Genomic DNA, 14,030 nt, shown 5'->3' on the forward strand with positions numbered 1-14,030 from the left:
GTAAGCATTAATCAGAATATGATTCAGTTCTGTTTTTGTTAATTTCCATATCGAATGGCAAAAGAGCCTAGAAAGAACAAGATCATATCAGCTGAGTCACTAATTTCATACTTGTTATTATAGGTATCTTGTGTGTGCCTGCCATGAATTTTTCTACTCATTTTGGTCATAAGTTACAAGTTTATTGGAATTGCCCGCATAGCAGAAATACGTCTTGGATATGTCTCTGAGACGTCTCGAATATCACATGTTACGTCTCAGAGACATTCTGAGAGCTTCAGAGGCATCTCTGAGACTTCTCTGAGATGTCACTATGTCCAAAAAAATGGTCTATGCGACATCTCTTGAGACGTCTCACAAAAGTCTCTGAGATGTCTCATGAGACTTTGTACTGTGGTATGCTTTAAATTTAGGCAAAAAAAATAATTAAATTTAAATTATACAGTTATGGCCTACGTTTCTCGATCATTTTTAGCGACAAATTTTGTGATGGATCACCTTTTGAAAATAAGAAACCCATATTAAATGTTGTGATTTTAATAATCAAAACTGCATAATTGCACCGAAAAATATATATGGAAGGCATTGATGGTGATTAAAATACGTTTTTTTTTTAATTCCTGAACGTCTCACGATTACATCTCCGAGACATCTGTGAGACATACGTGATATTCGAGTCATTCGAGACCATAGTGAGGCGTCTCTGAGAGGTTCATTGCTATGTGGGTGGAGGCAAAGGTAGTGATGCTATCCTTATTTTAGTTGCTGTAGTGATTCATTGTTAGCCCAAGGTACCAATACTTTTGAAAATGGTGAATAACTGTGAAAAAAGCTTGTTTTGAAATTTTTATCCTGTCTTTGAAAAATGTCTTGTGGTTGAATATTTGTCTTTTTTTATGATACTGCACTAAGGGTGTTGAAAATGACCCTGAGTTTAATATTAATTACCATCAACGAGTCTGAAGTCGGGGTCCTGGATCCATTAACTCTATCCAATGGGTGTTGTTGATTAATTACATCAAAAATTTAAAGTTGTTTACCCATTCCTGTTGTTTAATGGACCGAATCATTGTTTTCTTCCTAAACAAAAAGTCGTATATGCCAGACTCAACATGTTAAACCAGTGGTTAGTTAGACAGTTTTTTTTTCAAAGCAATATGCCATTGAATGTCTTACCTCGTCCTCATCTTCACATATTACTATTTCATCAAAAACTTTTTTGTTCAGAAATTTAGTCCAATCTCTTCATATTGATCCTTCAGAAACTCCTTATTCTCATACCTAACCTATGAATGTTCTTACCAAGTTTTGATGTCCCTGTTTTGTTTAGGAACTTTTAGAGCATTTAACTGATGCAATAATTGAAGCAGAATATGGCTGTAATTATTTTATCAGATCAAATAATTATAGCTACTAATTTAATAAATTTGATTTTAATCGAGCAAAATTTCCTGCATCTGTATTTTACTTGCAGTATCTCTCAAGATGATTCCCTTAAGTTTTCTCAATCAAACGAGCTTGGGGATATTATGGTTGCAACATTGAAACTGGTTTCTTAATTATCTATTGTGTTACACAAATATGTAGTATTCCATTGGTCCTGAACCTCCTGCAGGTTACCACAAAATCTGGAAGGAGTGCACAGAGAACATAGCCTCTAAATTGCTTATTTATGTGAAAGAATTGTATAATGATTGAAAATGGTGTTTGCTATTTGTTGTCAAATAAATATGTTTTTGCTATTACATATAAACATGAGTTGTGTCCTAATTGAGATTGGTTTAGGTCTCTTCATTTTTGCTCAGCATGTGGCCATAAATTCATGAAAATTTGGGTGTCGTAGTTGAAATGTTGATTCATGAGGGCAAAAGAGAGGGGAAAGATATATGTATTCTGAGGTTATGATTTGAGGCCCCCATCCTGGCTCAACAATAAAGTATGCCAAAGGTGATGATTAGACTCCCTAAAAAAGGTGGCATACCTCTCCAATGCCAAACTATTTTTTTATTACTATGGGCTACTATACTTACAGTTGGTGCCACTTTTCTTTTATATTATGTATATATATCTATAATATATTTCCAGGTCCAACAGATGTGATGAAAGAAGATAGATATTTTGACAAACAAATAGGAATCCAGGTCTGCATTGAAAAACTAAGAACTTAAATAAATTCTAGTCTGCAGTAAAATCACCCATCCTATGCACACACAAATGTTTTGGCTGGTGTCCTAACAGCTCTTGTGGCATGCCTGTTGAGGTGGCTAACAGGGATGGAATGTGCAGTCCCAGACATAAAAATCTTAATGCCTAAGGGCCAAAAATTTTCTAAGTCCCGAATTGACGCTGATATAGTAATGCCCTTGAACCATGCCTCTGTATCAGAGAACAACAAACCCTCTGCAATGGGGGGAGGGAGGGCTTTTTCTTCAGTGTGCTGGAAAAGGAGCATGTAGCTCATCAAGGTAAGGCAGTTTGACTCAAAAAGTGATTTTTATGATGGGGAGCACACGAGCCTTGGCCTCCAAGCAAGCTTGAATTCCTCACGGAATTAAGTTACAAAATATTCTGTAAACGTCATATACTCTTTTTCATTATGATAAAGGATTTTATGGTGCATTAAATACAGACTCATCATCACTGGTCAACAATCCTAGGATTGGTTTGACGCAGCTCTCCACTCAGTTCTCCTATCAGCTAATCTTTTCACTCCTACGTATTTCTTCTCTTTCACATCTCTCTTTACTTGTTCCATATATTTTGTTCGAGGTCTTCCTTTTCCATTCTTGCCTTCCACCTGTCCTTCGACGATTGTCTTCATCAGGCCATCATGTCTCAAGATGTGGCCTATAAGGTTGTTCCGTCTTCTTATTAAGGTTTTCATGAGGCCTCTCTTCTCTCCTACCCTTCTTAGGACTTCCTCGTTACTAACTCCGTCGATCCATTTGATTTTCATCATTCTTCTGTAGCACCACATTTCAAAGGCCTCTATCCTTGCTTTCTCCGCTGCGGTCATTATCCATGCCTCACTTCCGTATAGGAGCATACTCCAGATGTAGGTTCTTATAAATTGTTTCTTTACATCCATATTTAAGTTTCCCGCTGTAAGCAGGTCTCTCTTTTGGTGGAATGCTCTCTTCGCCTGGGCTATTCTGCTGATAATTTCTTTCTTGCTTCTCCCGTCACTAGTTATCTTGCTTCCCAAATAACAGAATTCATCCACTTCTATCAGTTTTTGCCTCCCTATTTTAATGTTGGTGTTGACTTCTTCTCTTCTGCTGCATACTAAGATCTTGGTTTTCTTCGTGCTTATTTTCAGTTGATATCTACTCATTACCCTACCCATATTAACCAGAATATTTTTCAAATCCTTCTCTGTTTCTGCTATAACGGCTATGTCATCGGCAAATCGGCCTTTTCTTTGATTTCATTAATGGCTTTTTCAATGTAAACGTTGAAAATTACGGGTGACAATGTACAGCCTTGTCGCACTCCTTTCTTAATTCTTGCTTCTTCACAGCTGGGCCCTGATTTTATCACGGCTACTTGGTTTTTGTATAAACTGTGGATGATTCTTCTGTCATTATAAAGAACCCCAATTTCCTTTAGGATTCCAAGCATTGTGCTCCAATCCACGTTATCAAATGCTTTCTCTAAGTCCACAAACGCAACGAATGTTGGCTTGTTCTTTTCCATTCTCTTTTCTATGAGCAGTCTTAGGGCCAATATTGCTTCCCTTGTGCCTTTGTTTTTTCTGAATCCAAATTGGTCCTCATCCAAGTATACTCTTCTGCTCTTCGTTCTATTCTTCTATAGATGATCCTTGTCAGTATCTTTGATGCATGTGTAGTAAGGCTTATGGTCCTAAAATCTTCGCACTTCTCCGCTCGTTTCTTCTTAGGAATAGGGATTATAATGTTCCTCTCGAAATCCTTTGGTATCTCACCTGTCGTATACATTTCACTAATGATTTTGTATAGCTGGTTCAACGTCTTCTCTCCTGAATTTTTGATTAGTTCTGCAGGAATGTCATCAATGCCAGACGCTTTATTTATCCTGAGGTGTCTTACAGCCGCATCAAATTCCGATCTTAAAATTGGGGCTCCCATGTCATCGGCATCCACTTCCCTCTCGTTTTCGATAGCATTCGTTCTGAGGCGACTTCCTTTGTACAAATCTTCCAGATATTCCTTGCATCTCTTCCCTTTTTCTTCGTTTTCAATCAATAGTTCTCCGTTTTTGTCCCTAAGGGTATTACATCATACGCCCCTTTCCTTAAAGTGGTTCCTCACTGTCCTATAAGCGGACTCTACTTTTCCATGTTTAAGATTGTTTTGCACGTCTTCGCAAATGCTTTTCATCCACGTTTCTCTAGCCTTCCGTGCTTTACGACATATTTCGTTCCTTATCCTCTTGTAACGATTCTGTCCTTCCTCTGTTTTTGCAGCTTTGTATTTTCTTCTTTCTTCAATGAGATCTAATACTTCCTTCGTGATCCATGGTTTTTTCATAACGACTCTTCTTTTTCCAAGAACTTCCTCAGCTGCCGCCTGCAGACCACTTCTAATGGTTTTCCAACTCTCTTCCATTGGTTTGTTGGTGGGATCCTCCCCTATTTTAATTTCTACAGCCTCTTTAAAAGCCAGTTGATGCTGAACCTCCCTCAATTTTTCAACCTGCCATATGTTTTTCACGGCTTTCTTCAACTTTTTAAATTTAAGGTGGCATTTCATCATAACTAGGTTATGGTCACTATCGATATCTGCCTCTGGATAGCTTTTGCAGTCCTTCACCTGGTTCCTGAATCTTTGTTTCACTAGAATGTAGTCGATTTGGAATCTTCTACGGTCTCCTGGCATCTTCCACGTGTATCTTCTTCGCAGGGGATTTTTGAATAAAGTGTTGGCAACCACTAGCCTGTGCTCCGTGCAGAATTCAAGTAGCCTTTCTCCTCTTTCATTTCGGTTACCCAAATACAGACTGCTATTAGTAAATGAAAACAATGGGGTTTGAATATACTTCTAGATATTTAGTTTAGTTTTCAGGTTCTAAATTAAATGTCCATATTTACATATTTGTTAATTGAATACATAAATACTTTGTTAATGGAATAATTTTCACTACAATATTATTTAAAAATAAAATATTTTTATGCTGTTATATGTATACATTAAAATTTATTAATGAACAATTTACATTATTCAAGTTTAAATGAATTATTATAACCCATATCAAGAAATATTTTGACAGAGGATAAGTTAAAGAGTTCTGCTTTAAATGTTGCAAATTCTTCTCTCATCCTTTGATACTCATGTGTGACCAAATAATAAGTCCTTGTTTATGGGGTCACAATAGCTAAAATTTAATTCTGTGACAGATATATGTTAGCAGTCAGACATCCCTCATAACCATGAATGCGATGGCATTACAAAGTATTAAAAATGACATGTCTCATCATTGAGTCAAAATGGCTTTTCAATTATAATCTGACATATACTACCCAGCAATTTCCACTGAGGGAATTACTGCTACAGAAACGAAAGAAATCACGCTTACTCGGAGATCAAGACTCGCACACACCCCCCTCATGAAAACACTAATCTGAAAATTCTAATTCCCATCCGCTATGAACTACTTATGTATTTCTTTGTGACCTCACCAAAGAAAAGACCCTCCCTCCCAACACGGAGGGCTTGTTGTTCTCTGATATGGAGTCATGGTTCAGCAGCATTGCCAAATTGGCATCAATTCGGGGCTAAGAAAATTTTTTGTTCCAGATGATAAGAGGAAACGGGAGGGAAAAACTCGTGAGGGAAGGAAAAACTCTTGCAATGCTCAAGAACAAGGCCCTCACTGGATGAGCTTTATATCTCCAAGAGTCGATGAGAAAGGTATGTTATTGGGCTTTAGTCAAAAGGTTTGTAGAGCCCCTGCTGAAGGGATGACCTGTAGAACTTTTCATCCACGCTTGCTCTGATCGGAGTTTTATCTTTCTAGCTCCCAGATCGGAAGACTGCTCTCCCACTCTCTATGCTATGGTGTAAGGATACTTCTTTCAGAAATTGAAGCATGATGCTGCATAAAGGGTGATTGATGCTGTGGATGAGGTGATTAGTATTAACTATGTGTGATGAATCATGCACAAGTATAGACGAATGCAATTTTTCTTTTTCAATTTATGAATGTCTTCGATGAATGGGTGAACATTAATGATTTTACTATCCTACTAATGTATTTTTCTTCAGATTTTTTCATTCTGTACTTTCTCGAATAATTTGTGATTACTCATAAGTTGTTGTCTCGTGATGAACACCATATACACAGATTTTATATTTGTAATTGCAAGATGTTTTTAATTTACTGACTGTGATAAAAGACAATTCTAATGACATCAATTTGCAACTGCATTCAGCACCAGTTATTATACATAATAACTACGGATGGACGAAACCAGGATTTTTTCGGATTGGATCAGATCCTTGATATTCTTAGGATATTTTCAGATCCAAATGCATTTTTAAATTCCTGCTATAAAACGAAGTAATTATTCAAGTTTATTCTGGGTCCTTACAATCTAAGGAATGCTTTTTAGTAAGGATGAGTTGGTTCCTAAATTTTTTTGGTTCTTGGTACCAGTCCGTTTCTCCCCCGTTGGTTCTTGGTTCTCGATACTCAGTTCCAAGGATGAACTCTCGTGATCTGCATTAATGGCAAATTCAAATGAACAACCACAAGAAGTGAATGAAAATAATTTCGAAATTAGTAGCACAAAAAGGATTATATCTAGATATAATACGTATCATTGTATACACTGTATACAGATTATATCTGTATAAAATCCATGCAAATGTCCTCTACCACGCATATAATATCTAGATATTATACGTATTATATCTGCTGCAATAATATGGATTTTATACAGATTAAATATGCGACATAATATAACCCTCCATAATATATATTCAAAATATAATCCATAATATAATAAGATAATATATATTAACCCTCCATATACCTACGAGATAATAGAGAGAGACTATACTTGCCACAAAGAACTATTGACAATGTAAAATTCGCGAGAAAAATAATATTTTCAACTAAATATGTCTGAAAGGATTGTACTTCCACTATGCCAGCAAAAGGAAAGATCAATCCAAACCTCAACTACTAGTCCAACCTCAGCTACTAAAACGTACCAGTCCCAGGCGGATATGTATTTGAAATATTGTATGGGATGAGCAAAAGTTTCAATGTCACTTCAGTAGATGTATCAATCTAATAAAAATTTGAAAGTCCTGCCAAACCACCAGCATAAAAATATGTATAAAGAATATGATATCTCTTAAATCACATCTCAGCTCTTAGCATGCATGAGGACATCACCATAATGAATTTTAGTGGCAGGAAAGAAAAAAACAATTAAAATACATATTTTTTATTTTCATTATTCAATCACAATAATAGCTGCAATCCTCTCTTGTTACCATGAAATACTTTGCTGAAACAAATACTGTCATTCTCTTTGAACAAAAATTATTTTTAAGTGCATTGACAGAAGCCATACTATCTTCAATAGTTTCTCCAACGAATGTCTATTGCCACATACACTTAAAAAAAAATCCACATCCACCATAGTTCTATACGTCACTAATACCACTGTCTTTCTGTCTTCTGAATGATAGTTTGGTAACTGAAGAAATGGCACCTTCCTCCAGTCTCGGCACCTTTAATTCAACACGAATTATCTCCCCATCTTCTCGTGCAAGGCCACAGATTCTTTTCTGATATCAATCGATGTGAAGTGCAGCTCACACACCTAAAATTAATAAATAAGAAAATACCAAGTAAATTACTTAGTCATTTCATTTTCAATTTAAGGCATTTCTGAATGAGAAATATATCTAATGACTTGGCTGGTAAATACAGGAGATAACTATATACCTCAATGATTTTTTTATAAAAAACTAGATATAAGCATAAGATAATTTGAGCTGATAAAAGCCGGACACAGTTAAATTCCGGTTCATTGCACCACTCACGATTGTAAGAGAAAAACGCATATTTCCATTCACGGCGGTTCATACACACTAATAGTATAGAAGTTTCTGACGAGACTCAATGAATGTCTCAGCATTGCTTTCCATGCAACTTATTAATTGAGTATCACTGGTCTTGCGAAATGATACATAAGCTCAAATTAATTCGAAAGCATGAATACCTTAAAAGGTATGTGCTTTCCCCCGTAATATACGGTACTACGCCAAAAATACAATGACTCAGGAAGCCTCATCAAAAATACCCTAGTATATAACTTAGGGCGTAAATAATTCAAACAGCTTTTCAAATCTAAGTTAAATAAGTATTTTTAACTGAGTACTGAGTTTCAGACGCATAACACACCAAAGGGCAAGCTAAGAAATAATATTCGATACCATAAACTTGGCTGCTGAATTATAATTCCAACTAACTCCTTCAACCACACGTTTACTGAACGAAATAATACAAAAAACAACTAAAATAGAAGAATTTTCAGTCGAATTGCCGCTACAATATTTTAAACCACCACTTTTAGTATTGGAGACATTCATCAACATCCCCAAGCCACATCTAGCTAGAAATTACATCCAAATAATTACAGCGTGAAAGGGTACATACCTTACTGTTTTTCGTGGAGGTGAAATTGTCTCTTCTGATCGCCCGAATCCACTTGATCTCCAACTCAAGATATTTTGGAAAGCTAAAACCTTAAACTTTGGGTCCACTCTGGAGTTTTCTTCGCACCCCGGTACTGAACACATGAAAGGCGTTTTTAACAAAAATGTCTCACAAACACACGTTTCTTAAGCCCAGCGAATGAAATTCAAGAATAAAGGAAAATTCACTATCCTCAGAAACTTCAATTTTCAACAACTTACACCACAAAAATCCCTATAAAGTGGTGAAACGTAACGTAAATTCACTCGTAAACAACGTAGGAGTTTCAAGGATATCACTACTTCGCTCAAAGATGATCTTATGAGTGGACTCATTAAAACCGATAATGTGCAACTAGGTAATTATTAGTTTTCAGAGTGAATATTAATCCACAAATATAATTTTCCTCGGCAGTATACTCATCTATATGTTACATTAATATTTTTAGTCGCTAATATGAACTCAAAGGTTTATGCCGGTATGGATACACCAATATACATAATGTAAATCCCTACATATAATAACGCTGTAATACAGCAATAATACGTTACAAAATACATTATGTATAGTAAACATCAATTTCCTTGGTAAATACATTATGTACGCGAGTTCTTGTGCTGTGTGGGGATGTTTGAAAGAGAAGCAGAGATTTTAAAATATATGATAAATATATATATAATACAGATATGTGTATCTGTATATGATGTATACCAGAATCTTTAAAATATACAATTAATATCCTTATGGTGTAACCATGGATCATCAGACATGTATAAAATATGTATCATATACAGATTTGCAAATATGTATACGGATGTATTTCGAAATCTTAAAAATATACAGATATAATCCTTTTTGTGCTACTATAGGGTCACTAAAGATGTGAATTAGCAGGAAAGCTTTTTAAAAAAAACTTAAGATCATCTCCATAATTTTATTTGCCAAGTAAAATTTTTAAATAACATGTTGTTAAAGAATGCATGATCGACCTAATAAATGTCACATTACATCAGGCAGCCACTGGATCTTTCTCTAGATTTTAATTTAAAAAATTCACCATTTTTCCTTATCTCTTTTTTTCCAGAAATATAATAAAAAGCCTGCGGTGCTGAACAGACATTAAATAATAACAATAGTTGTCGATGTTGATTTTGAAGGGCTGCACAAAAATGCGTGGAGCTTAATTTGTTGTAACTTGTGTGTCGGTTCAAAATATATTCTGTGATGCGCAGCTTAAATGGTTGCTTTAATTGACAACTTATTCTGATGCTTAACTGTCACAGTTTTTATAACCTTAACAATAAACTGCTTAACACGGCGGTATAGCGATACCATAAAAAACTGGGCGGCCGTGAGTTAACGCAAAAATTGTTATGCAGTGTTGCATTCTGCAGGATAACCACACTTTTCGATGTCTTGCATAGGTTTAATAATCATCTTACGAACAAGCTCTCGGAGAGCATATTGCTCGTTTGTCAAAGAATTATTGTACGTGTTCAATCGTAAGACCACCAAGGTGAAACGATTTTCCGCCGGCCGCCGTTCACGGCACACGGCGTTGCAGAGAGCCGTCTCGTCTGAAAGCCCTGAATTTCACGTGACCGCTGCCGCGGAAAAGTCGTCTGAAATCGGCCTCAATGTAGCATTGAGTATATTTCACGCCGGAGGCGTCGCATCGCCGAGGTGGATTAAATTGGGCGCCGTGCTGTCAACGGTGCGAATTGACTCGTTTGACGTGAAGACCTATGGTAAGTTCAAAGAACGGCGCCGTGCCGTGGACCGCGGCAAGCAAAAAGTTAGCTGGTTTGAAAGCGGCCGCGGCTGCGGAAATGTCATAATGTTGGCGAGAACGACAAACTGACGAATCCTTAAATGCGCGTTTTAGGGTGCGATTCATAGACGACACTGAAATTGCTCACTTTACAAAGTCTCTCTTTACGGTAAAGTGAGACTTTAGCTAAAGTTCGTTTCAGAGTCGTCCCAAGGATCTCACTTTATAAAGTGGAACTTTAGCTCCCAAAGTCTCGATCATGCTTTGAAATTTTTGAGTGTTGGCAATGAACGCTGCGAAAAAGTGAAGAAAAAGATGACACACGATATTAAATGCGTACTTGTTTACATATTTCTGGCGACTGGGTTTTCGTGTTGTATTTTGCTAAGATTTATTAAGCTGTATTTTCTCGTTTTCTCATATTATGTGCAAATGTAAATGAATACTGCGTCATTGAAAGCTTTTCCCCACTAGCTTTTTTGTACGTTAATGACTGAGTTGGCTGAATAAAAGCTCACTTTTAATTAGCTTCGTGCATTGGTAATGCCCTTCGATGTTCCCAGCGAAGTAAATATTCAAATGCTGATATTTTCACGTCATTTTATGATCATTTTCTATGATTAACTGCATACGGTTGTTTGGACTATATGTTAGTCGAAGTTTGATGGTGTACGTTTATTGAAGGTGGGTGAAATAGTGAAATTCTCTCGCGTTAACTTGAAACTACCAATTAATTTGAAGATTTACCGATCAGTGGTTGTCTCAGTTGGACGCATATTTTGAATGAGGTATGGGTGTTTGTTGAATTCTTTTGTGCTTACCAATATTTTAATTCTTGGAATGTTGACCTAAAGCCCGTATGACACTTGCCAATTTATTGGCCAATCCATTGGATATTGGATTGTGTACCCACTGACACACGCCAATTTCTAGCCCAATCTCAGTTTCACAATATTGGGCACAATTTCTTGGCCAATCTACAATTTAGAACAGGTTCTATTTTCTCGAGGCCAATCTCCAATCAGAACTCAGTCTTGTCGACTCCTAGTGGCCAAAACTAGAAGCTCTTTGCAAAACACTTCACCTCGGAATTTTAATATCATATATAAAAACTTCACAAGCATAGCAACCCATGAAATAGCTCAAATAATTAATGTGTACTTTGAGAGAATATAAATTCACAAACATCAACTGTCTAAAGTGGGTAATTCGGAAATAACATTTCGGATATTTAATGAATAAAAACGTCGTGTTTCTCCTCGATAGCGTCTATATTTTGTTTATTTTACAATTATTAAACTATTTTTCATGATTTGAGCGCTAAAGTTTCGGGTGAAAGTCCCAATTGATGACACAATCTCTGTTTATTCGATGAACATATTCCAGCCAAAACGAGCCGCTACGTTATCTTGGCTCACCTATGAGATCACCATATTGCCTATCTCTCATCATTCAAGGAACTCACCCGAATGAAATTTCGAGCAATTCGAGAATATCTTTGCAGCCCCTCGAAATAGTTATTAAATTTACAATTATTATGCCACCTCCCATTCTGTAGCTCATTGGCAATTAACCTGCGTCTTGAGATGCTCTTTTGTCATTTTGTGTTATGTGGCGTTCTCTAGTGGGGTATTAGAACACCATAACGGCCAATATTGGTGTAAATATTGGTACGTGTCATACGATGCGTAAAGCCCAATATTTTTACCAATATTGGGCCAATTTATTGGCCAATATATTGGCCAATAAATTGGCAAGTGTCATACGGGCTTAAGGGGTTATATATTCTAGAGAAATGGACGAGAATGTACAGTCAAGAATATCTATATCATCAAAACCAATGAATGAATGGCCACGCAATGAAACATGTTGAATGTGAGAATGGACTTATATCAATAAATATCTCTTTGTCTACTTTAAAAGATGCCTCGACATATGTGAATACCTAACCCGAGTATCCATTCACGAATTTTGCAGTAAAAAATGTCAGTGAAGTCTGTGATGCTGGGTAAATAACATTTCATAACAATCCTACATCCTCGAGAAAACATTGATTTGCTGCTGATAATATGGCTATGATATCATCCTTCGAAGGAAAGTACGTTTTACTTTTTATTGCTGCCTTTCATGACGAGATCTTATATCATCATTGTAAACATGCAAATGCATAGTCGAAAAACGAAACAGAAACTCGACTCTAGTTTCACAATCACAGAAACATGTTAAGCGTGATATGGAGGCATACGGAAAGAGTACATTAAGCAAATATTGAATGAAAACGCTTAAAATGCAATGTAAGGTGTAGAAACTAGTATTTGGCTGGCCAAACGATATGAAAATCAAGTCTTTGTTTACGAAGGCTATTGACGCCAATGTAAACAGAATTTTGCTATCATATTCAAGTATCTTTAAGGAAAATTCTAGAATATGAACGTATAAATAACCTAAGAACTTAACAATTAACTTGTATATAAAATCAACATAAATTATGCCAACCTGTTCAACCACTTACTGTGTTGTAATTATCACACGACCGATAGAGTTAAACTTCAAAATATAAGAATTGGGTCATCTCCATCAATACCGACTCGATATATATTCAGGGAAAAGACATATATTACTTGTCTGGTTATTTCTTGAAACGCGCCAGTTTGCTGCTGTGTTCTCACCAAAAAATTAGTTCATATTCATTTCCGTAACCCAAATATCTTCATATTTCAACTTCAATAACAGCCGGTGCAGCCATATTTATTCATCCGTAAAGGACACTTTAGCCCTAAAGTGAGCTCCGGTTGGGCACTTTACGGTAAAGTGACGATTCGGCCATTTTTCCTCTAAAGTGGCGTTTATGAAACGGAAAAAGCAGACTTTAGCCCGGCTAAAGTATACTTTAGCCTAAAGTGCCGTCTATGAATCGCACCCTTAGCGAGCAACTCTCAAAAGAGAAAAACGTGGACGTCATAGCAATCGGAAAGTAATATGTGCGTTTTTTATTCTTTTTTTTTCACTTTTTGGCATTGAATACGCTGCAAACCATTCCGGATTTGGGCGCCAAATTCAAATCCTCGCCACTATACACCGAGCCGGTTCCAGAACCGACTTTATGCGATCGGTTCTCGATACCGCGGGTTCCATAGCCATGAACAGGCAGTACTGATAACCGGAAACGACCCATCTCTACTTTTTAGATTTACTTACACATTTTTATATTTTTACTGACTAAAAATCATTTTTATAAGCTTTCAAATTATTATTTTTAAATGATAAAATCTTCACACGCTCAGGATCTAAACTGTTACGCTTGCATTTGTACATTAAAATAGGTTTCAATCTTCTGATAAACCGTTGACTGAATTTTAATACTCCTCACATAAGTTTCCCCCTGAATTTTGTCACTTTCTCAACGCATACAAAAATGAAAGACATTTTTAAACAATTTCCTTGCGTTTAAAAGTCGCTTTCGTCAAATATAATCTGACTGAATTTTAATATTCCTCACGTAAGTTTCCCCTGAATTTGGTCACTTTCTCAACGCACACAAAAATGAAAGACATTTTTAAACAAT

Source organism: Ischnura elegans, chromosome 2, assembly GCF_921293095.1.
Source record: "Ischnura elegans chromosome 2, ioIscEleg1.1, whole genome shotgun sequence".
In the NCBI taxonomy this organism is placed as follows: domain Eukaryota; kingdom Metazoa; phylum Arthropoda; class Insecta; order Odonata; family Coenagrionidae; genus Ischnura; species Ischnura elegans.